General features: G+C 37.5%; 2 pseudogenes; both read left to right on the top strand.

The window, feature by feature from the left end:
* Positions 1–775: 775 nt before the first annotated feature.
* On the top strand, positions 776–23,265 carry LOC149140098 (non-specific phospholipase C2-like; annotated as a pseudogene).
* A 1,522-nt stretch (positions 23,266–24,787) lies between these two features.
* LOC149140097 (NDR1/HIN1-like protein 6) lies at positions 24,788–25,834 on the top strand (annotated as a pseudogene).
* The last annotated feature ends 2,042 nt before the right edge of the window (positions 25,835–27,876 follow it).

Here is a 27,876-nt window from a genome sequence, read left to right as displayed (position 1 = left end):
GGCTACAATATTCAAAGTTATGGATCTCAAGTGTGGAGATTTATTCTCTAAAATGTAGAAATTCTTGCATTGCCATATACCCCAAAAAATATATAATGAGAGTGCCCTGGATGCTCGATGGTGGAAGGGCTAGCTATGGAGGCATGCATCGATGGAAGATCTATCTACCAACGAATTGATCTTAAGAATATTAGAGACATATTCCGAAGTTGAAATAAAAAAATGGAAACTCAGAAGTAGATGAGCCACCACCTAAGTTGATGATCGACATAGTGGATAATGCCCTAGACCATTTAATCCTCGCTTAGGTAAATTATCCATTAGAGCTATGGATATCAAGTCTGGAGATTTATTCTCTAAAATGCATAAATTCCTACATCACCATATACCCTAAAAAACGTATAATGAGTGTGCCCTAAATGATCGATGGTGGAAGCACCAGTGATGGAGGCATGCAACAATGGAAGATATATCCACCAGAGAATTGATATTTAGAATATTAGAGACCTATTCCCAGGTTAATATCGAAAGAGGAGAACTTAGAAATAGATGAGGCACGTCCTCAGTCGACAATTGACATAGTGGAAAAAGCCCCGAACCATTGAATCCTCGCTTAGCTAAATTATCCTAGGTGAGGATTCGATTGTGAAACACAAGGTAGATGAAACATTTTAATTTTGCTGGAACCTCCCACCTCCACATACAGGTCAACCATTTAGTATTGAGATCCTGTCAATTTTCCGTAGTAATCAATGAATAAATTTCCTTAGTAGAGATGAATCCTCCATTGGAGCAACTTCCCCAGGTAAGTCTATCATCCTTCTCTGTGAAGACTATCCTTGCATGGCATAAAATAGAATGGTTGGAATCCCATTCAAAAGCCAGGTTTGGTGGGATATCCAGCTCAAGAGTGTGTGACCAACTAGAGGAGAAAAACCCATTGTTCTGTGGGATACCAATATGAGCAAGGGAGAAAAGTCCACAATCGTGTAGGAATTGAATAATGGGAGGAGATAGGATATGTACTCCCTCCAATTTGATGATGGCATCTAATCCAACTAAGATTTTTCTACTGCAACTGACCATCCATATGAGATTACTGCACAACAATGGCTTAGATTTCATCAGACTATGCCATATAAATGAGGCACCCTTTTTCCCCGATGCCCCTACCAAGACCCACTATTCCAAATTTGTGTTATTAAGGTAAGTATCTCTTATGATTTCTTTCCAAATGTCAAGACCCATTAAAGCCCTCAGTAAAGTATTAATTAGCAGAGCCATATTGAAGTACTTTGTGTCTTTAATAACCTAGCCACCTTCCTCCATTGGTTTGCAAATTGTAGAGAGCTTTGATAGATGGAATTTAAAATTACTTCAAGACCCTGCCCATAGAAATTTTGGTAGAATTGAGTCAATCTTGTTGATGAACAACATTAGGAAAAGAAATAGATGCATCTAATAGATTGAGATGCCTTGAAGGACAACCTTGATCATAATCATCCTACCACACAATGTGAGCACTTGTTTTCCCATAAGGTCAATTTCTTTTGAATTTCCTCAATAATCTAGGATCCGTCCCACTCCTTGCAATTGCAAGGCTTCAAGTGAAAGCCTTAATACTTGAAGTCACCATCTAGAGACCTGGTTCTAATCCCAAATAGGTCTACAATATGCCTAGTCTTCTCCTCCTCTATGCAATCTGTAATGAGTTCTTATTTTTCTTTGTTTAAAATGAGACTAGAGGTATTCCCAAATTTGGTAATGACTTGGTTAAGGATGTACCATTCAAAGAGCTTAGCCACTGCAAGACATAAGACGTCATCAAAAAACAATAAGTGTGAGAGATGGCTATTTGATGTAACCTTGCATCTAGTAATCCTTCCAAGCATCTTGGATTCTTTTAATCCTTTACTCACCGCATCCATAACCAAAATGAAAAGAAATGGTGAGAGTGCACAAAGTTACCTCAATCCTCTAGAAGTCCAAAAAAAGTCTTTTGGCATACTATTGCTCAAAACAACTAATTTAGTTGTCATGACACAAGCCATGATCTAATTAATATGTTTGTAAGGGAAGGTGATTCTATGAAGTATCAACCTAAAAAAATCCCAATCGACCCTATCATATGCTTTGATAAGATCGATCTTCATCAAACAGGCTTTCAATTAGTGGGATTTTATGGAATGTATGCATTTTTGGGTTATGCCTTTTGAATCCTTCTATCTGCAAGGAAACCAAATTTTTCCACAGTAATATGACGAGAGAACATCTGCTTAACTCAATTAACAACTAATTTAAAGATCATCTTATATGCAACATTGTGAAGTGATATTGGTCTAAAATCAGAGAAAGAAGAAGTAGAGTTTTTTGGAATAAGAGCAAGAAAGGTAGTGTTGATAGCACTTGAGATATTGCCCTAAAGTCGACTCTTCCACCATTTCGATGAAATCAGATGCCATCAAGTGGAATAAATAAAAATAGCTGCACGGGCCAACTGTCCAGTCATGGGATCTTGTCCTTAACAAGTTCTTTCAATACTCCTTACAACTCATCTTCAGATCTGCAGAGATGGGTCTGTACATGTGCTCAATGACTTCTTCAACGACCATATAGGGAAAAACAGAGCAAATTCCACTTGGTTTTCAATATTTACTACATTAGATGCCAAGTATTTCTTTTTGAAGTAAAAGACAACCCCCTGTTGTATATCTTGTAGAAACATTCAAGATGTGGAGGACAGGCTTCGTTTTAGTTGCAACCTTATGGAAGTATCTAGTGTTCTTATCGCCTTCCTTGAATGGAGGCCATCTACATCATCTATTCATCTATTAAAGATGTTTGACCCACCATGTCTTATTATGCCACAACAACCACCAAGTGCAGGAATTAATTGACTTTCCAAATCCTTCAATCAAATTGATAAGTAGTAAGAGATGATTGAAAGTCAAAGATAATACTATAAATAGCATTAAGGGGCCCACACCAGAAATAGTCTACCAAATCCAATCAACTGAACCAAGACAAGATTTCGGGTTCTTCAAAATCAACAAAGCGGGCATCCAATCATCATAATTATATGTCTGACTATCTGACATCTAAATTAAACGATCTTTGAATGTCTTCGACCTCTTTTTTAGGCCGGAGTCCTATTGTCGTAACACGAGTAGGAGACAAAAAGTACAATAAAATTTAAATTATAATAAAATATATTATCATTGATATTTTAAATTAAAATTAATAATATTTTTTAACAAATTTAATATTTCAAAAAAATTATATTAAAGTATATTATAATAATGTATTTATAAAATATAATTTATTGTAATAGTTGTAATTGGGGTGTTTAAATTTTTTTCCTGTAGCGATCCTCTTAAATGGTCATCTTCGACGCCAATGGCTCTAAATTTTGCATTAAAAATGGTGATGAACTAGGTGAAGGAGAGAGAATATGGACATGGTAATGATGAACATCATACAAAAGGACTTAGAGCAATGACATGCTATGCAATTCTTCTATCTCTAATTTTTCTTTTTAATCTATTTTATATTAAGTAAATAAAAATAAGAAATAATATATATATATATATATATATATATATATATATATATATACACGCACACGTGTAATGATGTTAAACAACATAATACCAACAATATGTATATATAAATGCGGCAGCGATATTACACATTGTTTAGTATACATGTTTATAATATTGATTTATCATTCGCTAATCATTCCGTGTAATTACTGTGACCTATACATTAATTTCTTGAATTTATTAACAGAGCTCTAAACCTTGCATGGATTTTCGATTAAGGTGATTTATTAAGGTTTAAATGGTTGTGTCCAGCTGTCTGCTTCTCGATTCTTCCAACCCTCAGCAGCTAACACCTGGCGTGAAGTGGATCGTCGATTTCGTAGCTTGCCATCCGACGGTGTGAGAAATTCCCGCAAGGTTAGCGTAATTGTCGTGTTTTTTCTTGCCTCCCGCCTGTCATTCGGGTTTCCGCCACAAGGAGGTCTTGACTCTGCCATCTCTACATCTCAGAGACACCCATCCCCATGCACTTTCTCTCATTCAGACTTCTTTCAGACCTGGTGTTATTATTTTTCCTTCCCCAACCGAAGAAAGGGCTTACTCCTTACTAGTTTCGTTTATCTTGTGGCTCAGTTGTTCTTCCAGGCTAAATTTAAGGTAGCATAGGTTCTCATTGGGTCAGTTTGTTTATTCTTACGTTTTCAAGTTCATTAATCTGACAACCTCACTTGTCTTGGTTGCAAGCATGGTCGTTGTGGCAAGGTGTGGCGCGATCGATTAACACGACCTTCAAGGGTGAGGAAGAAAAACACACAAGCAAACTCTTCATCATTGATTTCATAAGATTCACAAAATTTAAGTAAATCATAAAGGTGCTCAGTTATGGATGTTCCATCCTCACCATCAAACTTTAACTAGGACAAGTTATAGAGAGGATCATTCGGGACTGAAAATTTATAAATGGAAAAATTAGAGAAACACGCTGGGAGAAAGATTTGAGGATGAGCCATTTTAGGTAAGAGGTTCAAACCAGATTCAACGGGCTCAACTTGTCATCTGGCCCTCCTTCTAGCGAAATTTTTGAAGGTGCTGGAAATACGTCAATCAAGGTGTCTCCCCGATGTGAAGTCTCAATTATACCTCACACCGTTTGGAGTAGGAGCCCCATTCGTAATATCAGCCCGGTTGCCATGTATTCTTATATATTTTCCTTGGATCTAACTATCAGCAAGAGAGAATAACACATGGTGCCTTTGAAAAGCAAGGGGGGTGTTCATGGTGAGTGTTCAATCATATGTATGTCAAATTTCTTTCACTATAGAGGGGAGGAAAAGTGACACTCTAGGAGAGAGGTAGTAGTACCACCCTAGTAGAGACACACATGAACAAGAAGGGTTTGTACAACATCAAGCAGAATAGTCCACAGAGATGTAACAGTCATTGAAACCAATATAATGAGGAAGATCTATCTAATATCCGGCAGAATATTCCATGAGGATGCGACAACGATAATAGAAACTGCAACACATTCTTAATATGAAAAGTACAAAAATAGCCGAAACAGTTCAACTACCTTAGCATAGATGAAAGAAAACATGAATTACAAACATTTATAGAATAGTCTTACAAATATCCATAATCCATGCATGAAGAACGTGATGGCCATGAAGGCTTTTGTTATTAAGTAAAAGTTCCAAGACGCATGTATACAATGAACACCACTAACTCCAATAGTGGAGCGTTGGAGCCACTCCTTTCTCCCCAAAGGAACTAGCTAATTTATCTAATGCTTTGCAGGAGGAACCAAGTTGATAAGTCCTTTTCTCGTACAATGAGGGTGTATATATAACCAAGGGGTGATCATTCAACCTCCTTTTGACTCTTTGACTACCCTCATCATTGTTTGACTTCCTATGACTTTTCGACTTACATGACTCCTCATATTCCATGTGTGTCCTTTGGACTTACACTTTCCAATACATTTCAAATAGGTAATTACATAATCCACAATAATGATGTGGCATATGATGACTTGTGATAGGACATGACATGAAACTGATGACATGGTCTACATGATGATGTGATAGTGCCAAGTGTACTTCATGTTGCTTCCTTCTTTGTGTCTTCTTGAACATATGGTACATTTTCTTCTTATTCCTCCTCCTTATGACTTGAAGATGAGACTTCTTCCATGTGATCTTGATCTTCATATTTTGTTAGAGTTCGGTGTTCCTTCATCTTCTCGCCTGCTAATCATATTATCTATTCAGCTCCATATGTGTCTTCTAGCATGTCCTTCTTCTCCATCTCCTTCTTCATCATCTTTCCATAGCATGATAGAGTTCCTGCATCTACAATTCACTCATGACAAGATGACATTATTCTGATAAATGCCTAGTCTAAGATGGTGCACATTAATCCACTTGACTGAGTCAAAACCAAGTGACAGGCTGGGAAAGATGCTAAGTAACTGCACGATTTCGCATCTCAGGCATTCAGGGGTGAAGCTTGAGCCTTGAGACTGCACAATTCCCTATTTAAGCTGGGCTGAGGAAGAAAATTACGTAGTTTGGGACCTCATGATGACAGGATGAGGGGATAGACATTGAATCAACTTATTACACAGTTCAGGAGAGATGAGCCTAGGTAATTGCGTAATTGTGCAATTCAAGAGATCATGGCTGAAGCTTGAGCCTTAAGACTACACAGTGCATAGTTTAGGCTAGACTAAGGGATAAAAATGCGCAGTTGTGGGATCCAGAGAGGCAGGGTGAGGGGATGGACATTGAGTGAAAAAATTGTGTATTTCCATGAGGCAAGGAAGGCTGGGATATTAATCAACTACACATTTTAGAAGCACATGGAATGAGCTTGTGGCTTGTGATTGCGCAGTTAGGTCTAGACTGGGAGAAATGATTGTGCAATTCTGGAGGTCAAAGTCTGAGCTTGAGCAATGAAGTTACGAAATCCACAGTTATGGGCTTGAGAACTAATGTTTTGAAATGCGCAGTTCTAGGCTTGACCACTAAGGTTGTGAAATGTGCAGTTCTAGGCTTGAGCATTGAGATTGTGAAATGTGCAGTTCTGGACTTGAGCATTGAAGTTGTGAAATTTGTAGTTTTGGGCTTGAGCACTGAAGTTGTGAAATGTGCAGTTATGGGCTGAGCGTTGAGGTTGTGAAATGCGTAGTTCTAATATTGAGCACCAAGGTTGCGAAATGTGCAATTTTGGAGGGCTAGATGAGGCTAGGTTGCTAGGAATTTGTGAAATTTGGCTAAGTGTGGGACCAAAGAGACTATTTTGAACAGTGATATGACTTGACTATGATCACACACTTGAGAGACTTTGACAAAAAAAAACATATATCATCTGGAGCACATTAACAACATATTTCCCTCCATGCAACAACTTTATGACAAGTGCGACACTAAAGTTACAATTTGCGACGACCGTGACGACACTTGTGAGACAGTGCCTAAAACTTTGGGAATGATAGTGATTGATGCTTACATGGTTAGACTAACTCATTCACACAAATATAACCCCTTGAAACCACCATAACTAGCATACATAAATTGTGCGACAACTAACATGCGAAAAAATGCCAATTTCTAAAGTGTGAATGACTCTTGCGATATGTGAACGATAGTGAAAGTAACACACGCCAGAGCAAAGATAACATGAAAATGACACTAATTAGAGTGAAGGATAGTGAAAGCGGCAGTCAAAAATATGAAAACGACACTCGTGAAATCAAAGGTGCACGAAGGCGACAGTTTGCAAAACTCATCGAAATGGAAGAATGAACGCAGCTAAAATGTGAGAAACTGTCGTTTCAGTGCGCATTAACTGTTGACATGGATTGGACATTGCATAGGCATAACCTTAATGGAATTTACAATTCTTATCCAAGCTTGCATAAAAGGATGCACTCATGAACTTGTTGCTGACTAAGCATGTGTGAGCAAGTTACTTCGATACTTCTAATCCAAGAAGGGAGCTTAAAAGCATCAACTAACCAAGAAGTGACTATGAAAAGATCAATCACAAGATCCACATTAGGCTCCAAAATTTAAGTGTATGCGAAATTTTGGAGGTTGTTTATCGTAGTGACAACAGAAAGCCATAGATAGAGTCGAACAAGATGGTTTATTCGTCGAGTATTGGCCAAAAAAACCAATCATGTCATTAGAGGCATGTGATTCTTTACTGGGAGGTTGAGAAATAGTATTGGAAGGTCACAGAGCATTTGGTATTTATTAATAGAGTGTGTCGGATTGGGTATAAATAAGATCCAAGTAATAGGCACGAGAAATTACCTGCTCTTCGGTCAAAACCCCGCATTTAACGACGTCTTCTGTGATGGATGGTAACAGAGACTTAATAAATTGTTTAGCTAAAATCTGATCAGGAACAAAAAATTTAACCAAATGACGATGATGACGCCACTCATGAATGTGATCAGAAATGTGAGTGGAATTAGTTTGTTCGAAATTCGTTAAAAGTACAGTTTCAGTCTCATATTGAATGGGTAACTAGAAATGTGTTAAGAATGTGGTAGCCAAGGTGCTGAAATTATCGAACGAAGCTCGTGGTAGTTCAATATACCATTTTTCTATTGTATCGATGAGTGTGCGTTGGGAAATACGCAAATGGGAAGAGTCATCACCGAGAGAGTTCAAAGAACACCATAAATGATAAGTCATAATGTGTGTGGATGGATCTTCTCCAGGATTTTCATTGAATTTAGGGATATTGCTAGGAAATTTTGTGGGAATAACCAGAAACCAAGGAGAATGGGTAATGGGATTATTAGTGAGCTGACTCAGATATTGCAATTCAAGAGTTGCTACAAATGGCAGTTTCCTATCAAGATCTGGTGGAGGATACCCTAGGTAAGATAGGATGGCCTGAGAAACAGGTATCTGTGTTCTGAGATAGGGAGGATTCTGATAACAAGAATACACATAACCTTGTTTCTCAACTCCAAGATAACCTTATAAAGTTTGAAAGGCCTAGGTTTGTATTTGCTAACCGTAAGGCATTTGAGCTATACCTTGATATGGTTGATATAGTTTCCCTGTGGGATTTTTCATCATCCCAAAATAAGATAGGTTAGGTTGTGCCTGTGCCATACCATATACGTTCTAACCCATTTGAATTTGAGGAATGGCTTGACCAAGCGATTGTGATTGTAAGTTACCTTGACAAGGCTGGGCATGCGTGGCTTGAGAGGTGCCAGATACCGGTGGAATAGGTTGGGTTAAAGATGCAGCCTGTGAAGGTTGGCTTAAATTTATTTGAGCTTGAGTAGGTTGGGGTATAGGTTGATGAAAAAGAATCTGAGATGTAGATGGAACAGGTTGAGAGATCAAATATGAAGCCACAACCAAACCAGCTTGTACGAACGAGGTAGGTTGCAAAACATTAGCATCCATTCCCGAATGTGGAGGACTCAAATGAGCACTAACTTGAGGAGATGGAAATATTCCCACAACAAGTTCCCCCTATCGAAAGAGGAGGGGAATACGAAGGAAACTGCCCCCCAATAGGAGGGTTCCCAAAGGGAGGTGGATTAGGCTATTGTATGTGTCCATACCCATTGACATAAACACTAGTCTATTATTGAATCGTAGGTGTAGATGGAGGAGGAAGAGGAGATTGTGTAGTGCTCATCAAAGAAGTGTTGGATGGGATTCCAGAAGAGAATGAAATGGGAGAGGTCCATGGATTGGATATTATGCCAAAAAAGGTACCAAATAATGATTATTAACAAGGCGAGATGGGCAGGCCACCATACAAATATGTCTTTGGCGATGTTAGAAACATGGATGAAGTTACAACATGGGTTGTCTTGGTCATAGTAGTTAGATACATGCTGAGAAACCATAGCAGATTTAGTCATGGTTAACTGTCCCAAGGAGGGTTGCTAAGGGAAACTCAAGGGTGAGTTGAAAGGAAAAGAACCGAACAAAGGAGGTTGTGATGGAGTATGATGAGAAGGAAAAGGATGATCCCAATAAAAGTGAGTACCTTCTTGGATAGGAGAGGAGGGTCGAGTCTCTTCCTAAGGAATCTCTTCAATACTCACAAAACTAGGTGGAAGTGGTTCACCATTGGGTCCTATATATCTAGGTGCTGGTTGGGCTTGAGACAGAGGAAGAGAAGAGGAAGACATTGAAGTAATAGTTGTAGATAACTGAGGTGCCTTAGGTTGTATAACCTCAAGTTGTGTTGTCTCTGATTTAGCATAGTCAAGTTTGATAACCTTAGGTAATGAAAATTTAGGTACTTTTGTTTCGACTGTGTCAGACTCACCACCCAATGAAGAAGTAACCTCTGTTCGAACTGCTACTAGGTTTATCACCCCTAGAATGCAACACTGGAAAAAAATGATAGCGCTTATGTTTATAGACTCTAGAACACATCTCTAGCCTAGACCTCTAGATGTTTGCATCAATGTTTCAAATTCTCCTTAAGATTGATTGAATAAATTTTAATGTTTACCTTGAATTATGTTTCAAGTTTGAAGGCTCACTGTGAATTTCACCTGAATATCTTTAAGATGCAAACTAGCATGAAAAAATGAAATCTTCTTTTCAATCAAAATGTATGTATGGGAGGCAAGAGAATAAAAAGTGATGCAACATACAAGATGCAACAAACATTTTTTTTAAATCAATTCCCCTAACACAATTGTTCCAATTTCCAATTTCACACACAAAACCCTAAATGAAATGCAAAATGCATGAGATTTTTCTTTTCGATCCACTTAATTTTCAAATGAGATGAAAATTGAGATGATTGCTAAATCACTGATAGAAGAAACTATACAGAATGATGATTTCAATAGAAATTCTTTCAAACAATCAATAATCAAGCAACAATTTGCTAATGACCTAATTGACAAGAACAAATAAAAATCCAAACAAATTCTTATCAAAGGCTATAAAAACCAAAAGAAAACCAAGTGGAGGCCTTTCAAAGACCAAGACACACTCAGGGAAAAAAGGAAAACCAATTGGAACCAAGCAAATTAGATATTAAAGCAACAAAAGGTAATTTTCTTCATCTAATAAGGGCCAACACAAGTGCAGAAAGGGCACCAGTGCTCTGTAGTGCAGGTGCAGAAAGGGCACCAGTTCTCTGTAGCGCAGGTGCAAAGAAGGCTAGGGTGTGCTGCAATTCTCTATATCCATAACAGGGGGAGCGCTAATGTATATTTGGCCAAATTATGACACAAAAAATCAATCCAAGCTCAAAGAAAGGTCTTCCTAGGGTCAATCTAGAGCTGAGTGAGGCAATGAAGGCATTTTCAAGAGGTGAAACAAGGGCTAAGGTCGAGGAAACCACTAAGGTAAAGAAACGTTCCTTAGTGGAGTCACCAATTTGTTATACAAAATTTATGATTGTAGACAAAAGTATCTTCCCTACACCTAGTAGACTAGTCAAAAACAACATAAAGAAAAGAATATAGGGTTTCCCTTAGAGAAATTGAAGAATGAGAAAGAGGCTTACTTCGAATCTGTCACAAGATTTTCTTTCCTCCCAGATTGTAAGCTCTAATCGTAGCTGTGATTTCTATAATTAGAACCTGCACACACATTCACAACAAGCCGAAGATCCACAACATCTATGTAGGATAATTTAATTATTCTATTCAATGGATCGGCAAAGCCCTGAAATACATGAATGTAAATGTAACATAATACATATAGGAAAATGGTATAATATTTGTATTAATAGAAATAGGAGAGATTTTACAACCAATAATAGTAGTTGATCTTATGGAGATCTCCCCAAGTTTACTTATACTTCCTTGTCACAAAGTACACCTCAATGTCACCCTAATGCATGAAGATGACGACTCTCTTAGATTCAAGGCAGCATCATGAGGGTATGATCAGTCTCCAAAAGCAAACCCTGATGTTGTAGATAGCAGTAAATTTATAGGAGAGGGATGGTAGTTTAGGAATTCTTACCCATTTACCAATTTAGGCTTGAGATCCACTTAAGATGGGAGGACGAGATCACGGGATAAGAGGTGAAGTCTCTAAGGTAGGATCATATAGGACTCGAGCTTCTTATTGAAGGTAAATGGTTAAAACAAACCCTGGAAGCTTTTGAAAGAGGAAGCTTCGAGATTCTTTTCAATTTTCCTGAATTTATAGCATCAGTGCACCCCTAGCAAGGAGAAAGTTATCATTGATTAACGTTGGTGCAGAAAGGAGTAACTTGTTGTTGAACACATGTATCTAAAGGGGGAGGGTGCACTAGGGCTTAAAAGCTTTGATTTGAAGTAGTTAGACCCATAAACTTAGTTACTTAGAAAGTTCATGCTTAAGGATTTGTGTAGGGATGATGAAAACATGTTCACGAATGTGGATCGATCCAGCTTGTAGACCTATTGACCAAATGTGATAAAATGGCCTATAACATAAATGATTGTAAATGTTGTATGAATAATGTTGTGTGCATGTTGTATGTGCAATATTGTGTACATATAGTGTTGTGTGCATGTTGTATGTGCGGTGTTGTGTATATATGGTGTTGTGTGCATGTTGTATATGTGTTGTTGTGTACATATGGTGCAGTGTGCATGTTGTACATGTGGTGTTGTGTGCATGTAGTGTTATGTACCTATGGTACATGCATTGTTGCGTGCATGTGATGTCGTGTACATGTTGTCCAAGTGGTGCTATGTACATGTGGTGTTGTGTACACTTTGTGAAAGTGGTGTTGTGTACATGTGGTGCTATGTACACATTGTGGGGTCAAAGCATGGAGCTAGGTTACAATTTTTGGAAAAATAAGGGCAAGTTTTGCTTAAAAACACATGCTTGATCGAGTAATTTTTAAGCGCTTGATCGAGCTGTTGAGGCACTTAAAAATAGCTCAATCGATCATTTAAAAAAACTCTCGATCAAGCCATTTTCTAACCCAACTTAACGGCTTGACCAAGAGTTATGGCTCAATCGAGATTTTATGTCATATGGTTCACCATTAATACCATTAATAAAATTTGGTAAGGGTACTGGTGGGTTAGCTTTTTAATGGCTCAATCAGACCTTTGAGCTCAATCGAGTCGCTTGTTAACCATGTATGCTGCTCGATCGAGGGTTACTATAACACTCGATTGCGAAATTTTAATTTTGAATTCAAGCACTTTATAGAGATTTTAATTTGCTCGATTAAGCTCTTGATGTCCTAAAACTTACAATTTCAGCACCTCTTCTATAGATTTCCCTGCAACCCCAATTTGTACCCTATTGGATCTAGGGTAGAATTTGTCCTTAAGTGGTGAAGTTAATCACATTGGATTTTTGAAAGAATCCTCTATCCAATGGCATATGAATTTGACACTTTTGAATTCATATGATATTTGTCATCTAATTTCTTTTAAACATAACATTTGAAATTTTTTTGGACAGTTTCAAAGGGGGTGAATAAAAAATCAATGACATAAAATATACACAATGAAAAACTTTCAAAAAATATCACTATATTCGTTTACAAGTCCTCCTCAAAAGGCTACTCTTGGTTTTTAATTTATTAAAAGTGTTTAAAAAAATATTATGTGAACACATGTTTCTCCAAAATGCAATTGAAATATTACTTCGCCAACTTCGAAAAATAATAAAAAAATATAATTTTACATAAAAAAATAAATTTTTTATATGAAAAACTTAGTTCTCTCCGTGTAGATCATGTTAATATATATATATATATTTTGAAAAATACACATTTTGGACTAAGTTATGTCAAATGAACTGATGCATACCTCTTAAATTTTGTGAAAATTTGCAAGGACATATATTGCATTTAATGGAAAAATTAGAGATTATATGGCACTATTTTTTTTGCAAAAATATCATTAGGACAACAATATAATTATCCACATATTGTTTTTTTACTCTGAATCAAAATTCATATTTCTTATATAAATTTTGAGGGGTGCAATTCGATAAAAGGGGAAAAACTTGAAATTTCATCGCCACATTTGGCCCAAAAGTGTAATCCATCTTCATGTTTTCACCCTATGTAGGTGGTGTTGTGTACATGTTTTCAAAGTGGTGTTGTGTGCATGTGGTGCTATGTAAATGTTGTGAAGATGATGTTGTGTACATGTGGTGTTGTGTACACGTTGTGTAGGTGGTGCTATGTACATGTGGTACACATGGTGTTGTTGTACATGTGGTATTGTGTACATGTCGTACATGTTGTGTTGTGTATATGTGCTATTTTGTTATGGGTATTGTGTACATGTCATACATTTTGTGTTGTGTATATATCCTATTGTGTTATGAGTATTATGTAGTCATTGCATCGCGACATGTGTATTCATTGTGTTGTACTCTATGTACCTATATGTATTGCATTATACACTGAGTGTAGGTATATGTATTGTGTTTTGGTGTACATCGGGTGTAGGTGTATGTGTTGTGTTGTACACTAGGTGTAGGTGTATGTATTGTGGTGTGGTGTACACCAAGTGTAGGTGTATGTGTTGTGTTGTACACAGTGTGTAGGTGTATGTGTTGTGTTGTGGGGTACGCCGAGTGTTAGTGTATGTGTTGTGTTGTACATCATGTGTGGGTGTATGCGTGCGATGTACATGGTATGTATGTGTACATGATTAAAGAGAAGAGAAGGTATTGGGTGCTTGCCAGGTTTGGAAACCAATCCAATGTGTGTACAAAAAGGAAAAAGAACAAAGGAAAAAACAAAGAACCATTTAAAGGATAAGTATCGATATTTTATTTCAGTATTTAATTATGCATGTGATTTATGACTTTTATATATGATGGTTACATGTGATCTATGATTTTGATTTATGATGGTTGTGTGTTGAGCTAACCAAATGTGATATGTTTATTCATGATGATTTGATCAAACAATGAGTTTGACTTGTTGTGACAGGAAGTGAACAAAACTGCAAGTGTACCTTATTGACGGGCCACCAATGAGGTATGATCTGAATTTATTTCAATTCATTTTCAATCTAATGGCAATATGTGCTTGGTATAAGAAAGCATGAAAATACCCAGTTGGGTGGTTGGAACTGACTGCAAGAATGTTAGCAGCAACAGGCGGTAGTATGCTGGTAAAGCACATTAGGAGTAGAGCCATTGTGGGACACTGGTACCCAATAGTGTCCATCGATTTTCATGAGCATACTATGAAAAATATGATGGTTTTGAGGGAGGGATATGCTTTTGTTATTTGACCTTCTGATGCGAGGAAACCTTGCTAAGGGAGGGGGCACCCAAGCGACTGTGTAACAGAGAAGGAGATGCATGTGGAACGTGGAAGGTGTGTGATTGCATGGAAGGGGGTGACCAGATTGCCTGAGGGACTGTGTAGCAGAGAAGGGAAGGTTGGAGAATACATTGATTTGGTCATTAAAATTGTTAGATGGAATTAGAAGCACATTCAGAGTGAACCCTAAAAAATGAGCCAGTAACTATTCACTAAGAGGAAAAGTGGCACGAGATTTTAGCATTAGACATTGGATGCGGATTTTGACCTTGACAGTGGATTTTGGACTTCCTGGGAAGGAGGTGAATCCTAGTACTACTTTTGAGAGTGGAGGTGTGAGCCTCTAGATTACGTTGTCGCTGATGCAGACATCGTATCCTTTTATTTGTTGGTTGATAAAATGTGCATATGTGTACATTATTGTAAATATTGTATCGAGTTGTGTTTATAAAGCTCCATAGATAGTATGATTATTTGTTGGTTGAAGCAAATGTGCATGAGATTATATGTGGTTGTTATTGTAAATATCGTAATGAGTTGTGTTATAAATCTCCGGTAAGCGGTATGTTTCTAATGTTTCAAATAGTTTTTTATTGTAAGTACTACAACGAGTTGTGTTATAAAGCCCCATAAGCAGTATTTTTTTATTAGTTTATAAGTTTCGTTGAACACCGAGAATGGTGTTCCTCCAAGGGGGGTGATTTTGTAATAGCCCTAGTTGATTTTCCATGTAAAAAAATATACGACTAAGGTCACGGGACATGCATTCTAAGCTGAATGTTTGGAAAAAACATAGTGATGGGGATCACTGGTGATTAATAAATGACTCTGGAAATTGGAAAATATAATGGCAAAGACAAAGTGGCAATAATTGACATTTTATTTATAAAATAATGGAAAGTAGGAGAAAAGGAAGATGAAAGGTAATATATTTGCATGAGGAGGAAATTGAAGGAAAAATGAAGGAAAATGAAGAAATTAGAGGCCTCAATGATAAAAAGGCTTATGAGGATCATTTCATGGCTTTTGTCAGTGGAAGATTTTGGTTAGTGTTAGATTTTGTCAGTTCAGTCTTTAACAGTTTCATTCTATTCTCTCTCTCATTCTCTCACACTTAGAGAAATGTTGGAGCATTGCTGGAGAATTCTAGTCTCCCTTGGATTTGGAGGAAGAAGGATAAGGAAAGTAGGCGAGCGCAAGGGAACAGATAGAACAACAACTACAACTGGATTGCCTTACAACTATCGACATTAGGGGAATTTTGAGGTCTAAAATGAGACTCCTAAGAAAAATGTACAACCAAAATAAAATTTATAAGAACCAATAGGATTCAATATGATGATGTCAACCATGGGGGATGATTCACCAATTTTGAAGTAAAAAAGTAAAAAGATTAAAAAATAATAAAATAATGAAACTACTTTTTCAACTCGTATTTTGAACTTATCTCCTTAAGGTTTTACTCAAATTTCGAGTGGGAGTACTCGTTGGATACAATATTTAATTCTTCATCCAAGGAGTACCCATGTTGCGTACTTTCGATGGACCCTGTTATACGAAAAATGAGAAATACATGAAAAAACGGGATTGCAATCACATTTTTTCATGTATTTCTCATTTTTCGTGTAACAAGCTCCATCAAAAGTATGCAACATGGGTACTCTTTGGATGAGGAATCAAATTTTGCATCTAATGAGTGTTTTTGTTCAAAATTTGAGCAAACCCATATGGAGATAAGTTGAAAATATGAGTTGAAAAAATAGTTTTTTCTTTTTCCCTCTAAAATTTGATAATCTAATCTAATCTTATTTTATTATTATTTTAGGCCTCAAAATTCCCCTAATGGTTGAATATATGATTTCCTTGCTAATATTGGCATGCATGCTACACGCATGTGGTTTCTTGGTTATGTGTTTTCATTGGCATGGAGATGTGCCTGAATTGAAAGTGGTTTTACCTAGCCTTGTCATTTCCTGGATAACCATGGTGTTTTTGGTTTCCCATTTGATTATTTTCTGATTGGTGCTCATGTTCCTGATGGTTGTGGGTTGAGTTACTAGTTCCTAGAGCCTTGGTTGGACAAACACTCTAGAACCCCTCAAACAACTTGGGTTGAGTTACTAGTCCTAGAAGCCTTGGTTGGACAAACGCTCTAGAGCCCTTGGTGGGTTGAGTTACTAATCCTGGAGCATTGGTTGGACAAACGCTCTAGATTCCTATGACAGTGGTGGGTTAAGTTACCAGTCCTGGAGTCGAGTTGGAACAAACGCTATGGAGCCCTGAACAACTTGGGTAGAGACCAATTTATTTATGGTTAGTGATGTTTGACTGTGAGGTGGAATCATCAGTTCTTGGTTAAGGTGGTTTAGCCTCTGGAAGCCCTGGTTTGGTTTTGTTTTGGTTATTCCATGAGATCCCACATTCATGCTTGTAATATGGCATGGGGATGACTGGTTGAAAGAAAGATTTGGTTCAACCTAGTCTATGGTCAGGTGGTACGTGGAAGTCCTTGACTTGGTTGGCATTTTCATATGTTAATAAGAGGTTATTTTTATTGTGATCTATGAGCATATGTATTGATTATCATGGTGATATTATGGTTGGGTTTCCATGGTTTATATGTTGGTTATATGATGTATATTGTTTATGGACCTTGACATGTTTGATGAATACATGAATGGTTGATGAATGCATGAACTGAATTTTTTTTATTATAGCTATTATAAGAGGGCATTAAACCCTCTTGGTGATTCTCAGATAATTTTTAGACTCCTTTGATCATATATGCATTCATGACCTATAGATTACATCTCTGCGATATGTTTGTCACAGTTAGGCCTTGTTAGGTCAATTTCTTGATCAAGTTTTGTGTTAGAGGCTTTGTCTTTGTGTTATTTATTATTTTCGAAAGTTTCATCAAGTTCTAGGCAGTGGTATGGAGACTAGCCCTAAAAAGGTGGCTCAAATTTCGTGGTTGTAGGCACAAAACTGGGAAAATAAGAATGCATTTGCTACCTTACAGTCTTATGCATGCAACTGGGAGTTAGATTAATATAAAAACTACTCCAAACATGATTTCTTCAATTAAAAAAAAACCGTTAAAACCAGCTAATCAAATATGATAGAGTGGAACAATAAATTTAAACCAACTGTATTTGAACAAACCTAAAATTTACACTAACCTATCGATAACCACATTCCATGTAACATACACTAATTTACTTCCAAGTCACAACCCACCGACCCTTTGATATAAATAATTAAATTGGTACCATATTTTAATTATGAAAGTCATTGCTGACGTTAAAAGTAAATTTAGATGCTCCCCATTTGCAAAAAGGCCCATAACGACATTGTAATTTATTGAGAGCAAAAGAAAATACTTTGTCAGCCACCATGCCCGTAGTCACCTGGAAGATTTTAAATCGATAAGATAAGGACATACTTAATGTTAAGTAAACTAGCAAACTAATTTGGCTTGGGAAATTAAATTGAAAGTGCATGTTTTTGTACATGTTGTCTGAGATATTGAAGCCATGAATTGTTTTGTTAATCGTAAGAAGGTATTGAAGCACAAAAATTTAGAAGCAACATATGATAAATTGCTCCGAAAGGCCCTGTTGCTTGGGAGGCTTGTTGTTCTCCTCGAACTGTCGCTGTCCACGCCTCTGATGTAGAGACACAAGGATACAAGAACAAGATAGAACGCCACCAGCATGGCCATACCAGCGCAATGGCTAAAATCATTCTCTTTCTAATCTAATTGCAGGCTGATTATAAAAAAAACTAAACTTCAAAAATAGACGATATTCTGTGGATCAAGAATGTCCCATCTCTAAAGCAGGCATCACAGAGCAACAAGATCTGACATGGGAGGGGAGGCAAGCAAGCCTTTAAATCATTGTTATTTCTACAAGTCCAGACAGACAAACGATGGGCGCCATGCCATCGCTGATATTGCCTTGCTTGTCTCTACAGTGGCCACCCACCAATAATGAAAAAAATGTTCATACGGCTTGGAATTATGGCTTAAACCCATTTACCATCTTATCAGTTCAAACCTCCCAACAAGAATCTTATCAATTTTTTTGCCGTAAATTAGACAATTTCACACCAAAAGCAGACTTCTGATCTAAAAATTGACACCACTTCAACATTTTGAGAATAAAATCTCCCAAGTGGATAATCTTAACCCATTAATTATTATTTTATATTGTGTATTCCTTCAAAAGAGCTTGATAGTTGCTCTCAAAGAATGATGTGAGATCTCAAGTTGATTTATATTGTTAAACATGGAAATGATAAATTTTCGCCTTTGCTAATTAAAATAAAATATCTCAACTTGCACACCATTTTGAATGCCAATGCTTTATTCTGTAAAATAAATTTCATAATAGGATCGACCTTTTAGTGTTGAACTTAATTCATATAATCAATGATGTCATTGAATCACCTTTTAACTGTTTAACTCAATTCATGTATCTATAATGCCATTGAATCCTTTATAGGAAGGGAGACCCTACCTTAACATTTAACTTACCCTTTTTTCTCTTTCTCTTTTTTAAATAACATTTTATTACATTAAATTAATAATAAGATATTTAAAATCTTATTTATAGATTTTAAAATAAATTTAAAATATATTATTATTTTTTAATATTACTAAATCAAAATACAAAATTTCACTAAATTCATATATATGTAATGTCCAACTCCCCCATGACCTTAAACTTATTAAATGAAGTGTTCTTACTTTTATATTTTTGAAATTTTCAAATAAAAATATTTTATTTCTAAAAATATATAACAATTTATTTCTATTATTTTTTTAAATATAGATTAATATAGTGAATTAATTATGTATTATTTTAAAAATAATTTTATAGTAATAAAAGATGTGATTATCTTAATTGATAGCATTGTGGTTAGATTATATTAATTATCAAAGAGGGGTTTTGATGATTTCAGTTTCTTTTGTAGAATTTCATATGGGGATTTTATGACTGGAGTCTCATTTGGTAAAGCCTTTGTCCGCAAATAGGAATGGATAGGATTGAGAAGTTTGAGGAATGTAAAAAGTATAGAAAATGTGTTAAAAAGAAGGTTCATATCATAAATTTAGACTTACTAGAGGAAATTAAACTACATGAGATCATGAATATGGAAGAGTGTAACTTGATTTTGGTCAAAGGATGGCATGTCTAGATTATGAGGATAGGTGAAGATGTCAACAAAATTCTTTTGTCTTTGTGGAATTAGGGATGGAAAGCATTATTCTTGAAGGATTGGAAAGTAAATTTGATGCAAAGTGTACACATATGGAATATATTTTTTTATGGGATAGATTCACCAAGTTACTTATAATTATTTAGTTAGATGATATTTTTAGAATTGTTTAAAACTTTTTTATGAACTAGAAAAATCTTACAAGAGGTCATAAGGTGGAAATCACTCACATCTTGATGGGTCAATGACAATAAAAAACCCAATGGATTCTATCATGATAAAGAAGCTATCTTCCAAATTATATTAAGCCTTGGATTATGAAGTGAACCCCTTCAAATGTGGGCACTACCACTAGTATGGTCATCTAGAAAAAGATTGCATCCTTCCTCTCAAACAAAATATCCAAGTTCTAAAGGAGAACAAAGAGTTTCAATCAGTGTCACCTTTGAAGCATGATTGGTAGGAGGAAACACCAATAAATTACCTCACATTAACACCAGTAGAGAAACAATTTGAAAGCATTGAAGACTCCCTATCATTGCCTAGTAATAATATGGAAGGGTTGGGTAAGCCAATTCTCCCTCTTCCCCTAATCCTTAGAAAATTACATATAATATTTGTTTTCGTTATTGGGAGGAAAACCTTCTCCTTTAGGAAGAAGTACTAGCATGGGATAGTCTATCTAGGATAAGCTGCTCTCAACCCCTAAATCACCTTAATAATTGGTACGGTGTACCTTAAAAAACATAGAACAATGAGATAAAACTCACAAACCACAAATTAACACTTGGTAAACCCATCCCAATTGGAAAGAGAAGCTAGAAGTGGTGCTATGGGAAAAGAGGTTCAGCTTACTACTCATGCTTCTCCTCGCTCTCACAAGCGGCGCTGTGGCGCTATGGGGAGCAAGAGGGAATGCTATAAGAGCCACACATCCGCCTAGAGTAAATGGAAGGTATTGCTGCATAATGCGATCACGCGGAACCTGTCACCGAACTGCAATGGCTTGAGGCATACCGCGCACTTGCCCTCCTCGCCTCCGCCTCCCCACATTGCAGTTGGCTCTTCTCCTTCTTTCCGGTTACAACGGTCGGTAGTCGTTGGAGGCTAAACTCCGAAATGTCGTTCTTATAATAACCAAACATATCTACAGCAACTTTCCTGTATTGAACGAACCTTTGATGTTATTTCAACGGCTGCGATGCATGCTCACGATATCGTGAAGATTAAGAAGATCCTGTCTCCAAAGGGGCAACGCTTATTTCCACCCCTGTAGGTTTATTAATGCACCTTAAATACGCTTTTGGAGAAGGACTCTGACATCAATTTTGACTGTCAATTCATGGACATAATTTCTCCGGAAAATACTTTCTGGGGATTGGGTTGATGTCTTTGTAAATCATCCATCCATGACTTATGCCAATGCGAGATGCATCATCCCCATGCGCATGATACATGTGAACTGAATTAATTTAAACCACTACCAAGATTTGAATTTTCCCAACAAGTTTTGAAATTTGCCTGCCCACATTATTTTGAATTTGGCCGTGGATGAAGCAACTGAATCCACAAATCGATGCCCGCACACATTATTTTGAATTTGGTTGTGGATGAAGCGGTTAGATCGATGGGGTTACCGGCCAGGAGTCGAATCCCATATCCACCACTGATCCTAATTCTGAGAGTCTTTTCTTCAAAGACGAGGCTGAGTATGTGGATCCGGATCCAGGGCACTCATTTTAGGCCATACGAGACCAGATTTTTGGCTTCGAGAACACCTCCGCGGATCCTGCACCCATGAACGGATTCGCCCAGTAGGTGACTTCCTTGGGGGCTCCCAACATGTCTCAGACTATCATGAATGGCTTCAGACCCAAGGTTATTCCCGTATATAACACTCTCGTAAGTGAGTTCGCAGTATTTGATCGGTGGTTTTCTTCGGTACCGGCCTCGACTCAACCCAACAGACTCTACGTTCATTCTGCGACTTCCCATGGAGCCACCAACAATATCCCCAAGCTGTTAGCCAATGGATACTCGCAGAAAACCATCTTTGAATCAATAGACGAGTCAGGTTTGTCGTTTGGGATTTATTACCAGAACATCCCAGCCACTCTGTTCTACAGAAATCTAAAAAAACTCAAGTATATTGGCAATTTCCACTCCTACTCGGCTCAATTCAAGGCCCATGCCAGGAATGGGAATTTGCCCAATTATGTGGTTGTGGAGTAGTGCTACATGGATTCTAAGCTCTTCCCTGCCAACGGCGACCATCCTTCGCACAATGTAGCCGAGGGCTAGAAATTTGTGATGGAGGTGTACGAGACACTCAGATCCAACCCTCAGTGGAATGGGACGTTGTTCCTTATAACTTATGACGAGCACGACGGATTCTTCGATCACGTTCCCATGCCTGTGAAGGACGTGCCTAGCCCCGACGACATTATCAGCCCCGACCCCTTCTTTTTCAAATTCGATAAGTTAGGGGTTCGAGTCCCCACTATCATGATTTCACCATGGATTGACAAAGGAAGATGTTTCGAATATCTCGGCGCTATCTTCTTCCCTTCATCCATAATTTGATTATTTTCCATAACATTGAGTATTACATTAAATAAATTGTTGCTACAGTGGTACATGGGGCTAATGGACCATATCCATCGTCTCAATTTGAGCATTTACCCATTGTTGCAACAGTCAAGAAGTTATTCAATCTACAGTCTGATTTCCTAAGCAAGTGAGACGCCTGGGTTGGAACTTTCAAAGTTGTCATACAGAAGCGCAGCAGCCCAAGAACAGACTACCCAGGTACTCTAGGACCTAACAAATCTTCTTCTCACCATAACTAATTGTTGATCAAATTAGGCTTCTGCCCAAACTTAGTAGTTTCGATCTGGTTTTTTATGGCCTTGCAAAGACACTGTCAGACCCTCCAAAGATAAGGCAGAGCGGAGTGAATGAGGAAGTGAAGTTAAGTGAGTTTCAGGAGGAACTGTTGCAGCTGGTAGCTCAATTGAACGGAGATTATACTCTCAGGAGTTATCGAGAGGAGATTGGGAACAAAATGAATGTGAGAGAGGGTAACAAATACATCAAGGATTCTATGAGGTGCTTCTTTGAGGCAAGCCGATTGGCTAAAAGGCTTGGAGTTGATGACCATGAGATTATAAAGATGATACCTTCTCCCACCAGCAGAGCCACCAGTTGAGGATCAACCTCCAAGACCACCCACGCCTAGTGCTACACATATAATTACATATTATACAGATTCTGATTCTATGGCATATAAAACAGATGAATGTAACTCAGTCCTTTGGGAATAAAAATCAGTGGATTACTTTTTATTGGTCCGTTTTTCTTCAAAAATGTTAAAGAGTTCCCTAGCGCTGCTAATTTTAACTATGATATGTTTTCGTTTATTAGTTATTTGAGATTTATTTTGATTGAAAGAATGGTTTATATCCTCTTTCAAATTTTTGCTATTGAGTTATAGTATTTTCATTTAAATTTGTTGTACATAAACATTGTTGTATTCGTTTCTGGCCTTATAAACTTTTTGTAAACTATTAAAAATTTCTTCTGAAAACAACAATCTTCTTCTAACCCTTTTACAAAGAAAAAATAAATTGCGTATTCGTTCACAAAGTCAATAAAAATTGTTACATGTTATCTTGAACTATCTAAAACCGAAATGCACGTATTCACAATAGCTAGAAACGAAGGAAATGCTACTTATTATTAATTTCATGAAAATGACAGCATAGAAATAATAGATCTTTCTGACAACCAAACACTGACAATGAGGGCAACCAATATTTCCACCCCTATAGACCCATTAAGAGACTCTAAGGACAGTCTTGCGATACGGGTTTTGACATCGACTTTTGCTGTCAACCTGTGTGCATCATTTCCCTGGCTAACAGATTCCGATTAATAGGAAAATGTGTTGACATCTCTGTATGTATTCACATTCATCCACCATGACTTTTGTCGATGCCACATGATCCACCATGCGCATGATGGATCACAGAAATTGCATTGACAGTACCATGGGGTATGCCATATGTTTGGAGGTTATGGCATGGAGCATACATGACAGTATGCTCAAGTTTTTAAATTTTACGTGGGTGAAGGAAATTCAAATTTGAAATCGCTCTAGAAAACCAACCGCGGCTTCATTTTCTTCAAAAACCCAAACCTCTATGTGAACCATGCCCATTATCGTCGATAGAAGAACTCTGGAATTGGTAAGACTTTGTCTAGAGGTCAGTTCATCAGGGAGAGCTTTGACATGATGCCCTATATAGATAACAAGTTCTCCTCATCTCGCTTGTTGCCGAAGCACATCCATAGAACAATGCATATGAGCGTGGTTTGAAATTGGTACATGATACTAACCGCTCCACTACTACGGGTAGCTTCGTTACTCATTTTTTCCACCAGGTGACCTATGCTACATTCTCTCACCTTCCAAAATGCAGATTGGAAATATTGGTTGCCGTAGACTAACACCTATTTTGTGGATGCTCCACGCCTTCAGAATTCATTCCCATCATTGCATGAAGGTCTTTAAGTTTCTGGGAGCCCAGGATCGAATCTCGTCGGCCTAAGTCAGTTCATTTTAAGTTTTGGGAGCCCCAGCATCGAGTCTCATCGGCTTAAGTCGGTCCATTTTAAGTTTCGGGGAGTCCCAGGATTGAATCTGGTCGGCCTAAGTTGGTTCATATCGCTTTGTTCGCAACTTGGGGCTGGGTGCCATGATGACAAATCACCAGAGAATCTATCCAATGATGGCAAATATCAAGAAGGATGCAGGAGAATATGTAAATGAGAAGCTGAGTGCTCCATTGGCGCCCAATTCCAGCAATCTTTTGTCTGAGAAGAGCGGGGTCGATCCTGCGCTCGTTCCGCCTGCTTTAAATAGGCAGATGAGAGGTAAGGTTCCAAAGGACCAAGTTATCTCCAGAAGAGAGAATCCCAAATACTTGTCACCGCCTCCCAAGCATCGGTGCTCCTGTTGCCGCTGCTTGTGCTGCACCATTTGCTTTTTAATCACTCGTCGTGATCGTCGTGGTCGCCTGTGGCATTCTATACTTTTTCTTCCAGCCCAAGATCCCCAAATACTCTGTCGACATCATCCATATCACTAATTTCACCTTCAACCCCGTCATTTCAGTACAAATTATCAATTCAATGTGAAAATAAAGGCCTGGAATCCCAACAAGAGGATCAGTATATATTATCTCGACAACGGCCATCTCACGGTTTTGTATTCAGGCTCGGAGCTCTGCACAAGCTCTGTGTCGGTATTCTACCAGGGCCACAAGAACACCACTTTATTGGATGTGGAACTCAGTGGGACCGGTGCTAAGCTCACCAATGCCATGACGTCTACGCTCAATGCGCAGATAAATCATGCGAGAATTCCCCTAAAATTGAAGGTAGATGTTCTCATGAAGATAAAGTTTTGGAAATTGAAGTTATGGAAGATAATAGTTCGCGCGTGATGGGACCTTACCATCGACCAACTCGATGCCAAGGCCACAGTGACTGTTAAGAATTCCAAGGTGCGGGTGAACCTGTGAGGATTGCGCGCAACTTAGGATGCACTGAATTGATGGTTAGGGCACGGTTAGGGTTAAGTGTTTTTGTGATAGGACCATATAGATGCTATGGTTGCAGATATATTTTTTTGATATACAATTTGTTTTGTTCAGACTCCATATAAAATATTAATGCCCAACTTTTAGTTGGAAGACATATTATTTTTAATAGCGTGGCCCTGTTTATATTGAGACATGTTTTAGTATTTCCAAACTATAATTGGATTCTTTACTCTCTATTGTTCTTTCCTTTCTCTTACGGATGAGTCAGTATTTTGTGGGTATGGTGGTGAACTTTACAATTGAATGGGTATGGTGGTGAAATTTACAATTGAAGATTGTATATTTTAGGAATATTTTAGAATGAGATTGGATGTAGAGTATCTAGACCAATTGTTTGAGCCATTACTGTCAGCAAGCCTTATTTCCACCCCTATAGGATATTTATTACAGCTTAAGAGTACGAGAGACAGTACCCTGACAGTGGGTTTTGGCTGCCTCGATATGGGGACTTCCATCTCCCCGGTTTCTCGATAACGAATAACGCGATTATTTCTGGCGACTGCTCCATGACCATACAATACCGATGAGAATGCGCTTCATGGACATATCATACACGATATTACGTAATCTAGTCCGTCGACATTAATACTCATCTACCCATTTAATTTGAATTCAAATTTGAATTTCGAAGCGCACTATTTTATTTATTTCAATGCAGTTAAATGGATTTCAGTGATTCACCAGGTTCCATCGACAAACCTCACCATGTGTTGCCTCTTCATTACTCCTTCAGGCATGTCGTTCTGGTATGGAAGGCAAGCCGAGGATGACAGCCAGCTAGCATATTGTGGAGACTGCATAAGGCTCGCCCATAGAGCTTGAATCTATGCCATTGCTGGTTTGGAATTTGAAATTGAATCGATGATCCTCGACTAAACATGGTTGTGAACCAGCGCGCAGTGACTCATTTACTAATGATGAAACCAGAAGCCTATATTCCATAGCTAATCTCCCTTGGGTCTTACCACCATTGGAAGATGGGGAAAGATACTAACTCTCCTTGTGTAGAGCTTTCACAGGTGAAGAGGTACAACTTAAAGTTCACAACCACATTCTCGCACAACCACATTCTCTCATAACCTGTGCCAAGTTCATTTCGCTCTCACAATTTCGGTGAGTATTCTCAAAACTTCACTCTAATGATGGTTCGTAGATTTATCCTTCCTTTTACAATCATTAATCCTCGCATCCTCCTCTTCTATATCAATACACAGCTTAGAATCTAAAACAAAGGTTTTTGTGTGGCTTATTGCATGCGTATCATGCACTATATTATTAAATTGGAGAAACATATCTCGTTGTGTGTGCTGAAGGGAGTTTTCGACTACATGACAGAGACAAGAGACGCTCAAAGCTTTCCATTCAATCATCTATTGTTAGATATGTGCCAGGAGGTTTCTCCTCTCCCATTTGACATTTTGTGCCTTGTTATAGCTGAGCATGAGCTTAATATATTGATTTATGAAATGGCAAATGAGCCGCATCCTCTAGGTTGCATCCATACATCCCTTTCTAAAGCCCTGTTGATGCAATCTAGTGATGAAAGCCAACAAAGGTGAATGGGAATACCATCGAATGAGTTTAACGACATCCTCGACAAGTCTGTTATATGTATTTGGCATTGTCTCTCCATTGTTCGAGGATTGGGGATGTTATTGCAAATATGTAACGACGCCATTCAACAATAGCTTTTTATTTACAAGAGAGCTCCAAATGGTGATTCACTAACAATGACTCTATCTTTCTTTTCCTCTCAAATTTTGTCTCTGTTAATGATTATAAATATGGAATTTTTTCCTTTTCTTCCCTAAGTTAAGGCCTTGGTTGTCCTCTCCAAAAAAAGTATGTGGTAATTTTTTAAATGTGACAATTAACAATCTTTAGTTCAATGAAACATTTTCTCTATTTTAACAATAAATTTGATGGTCTACATTATATATCTATCAAACTTTATCATAATGAAATTTCCACTGAAATTTCAATGGTCTACATTATATATCTATCCGATGAGTCTTTTTCAATTTATTTTTATTTATATTTTGAAAATATTCTAATTAGCTTTTTAACTTACATAGTGCTAAGTTTTTGAGAATTTTTTTTTTTTTTAATATCAAAATTATATATTTTGAAACGAATATTGCATATAAAATATTTCAAAAATTTAAAGTTTGAGTAAAAATGTT

Source organism: Pinus tabuliformis, chromosome X, assembly GCF_031772625.1.
Source record: "Pinus tabuliformis cultivar Carrire ecotype Pingquan chromosome X, CPIR1, whole genome shotgun sequence".
NCBI classification, from domain to species: domain Eukaryota; kingdom Viridiplantae; phylum Streptophyta; class Pinopsida; order Pinales; family Pinaceae; genus Pinus; species Pinus tabuliformis.
This window is presented reverse-complemented; position numbering and strand designations above follow the sequence as displayed.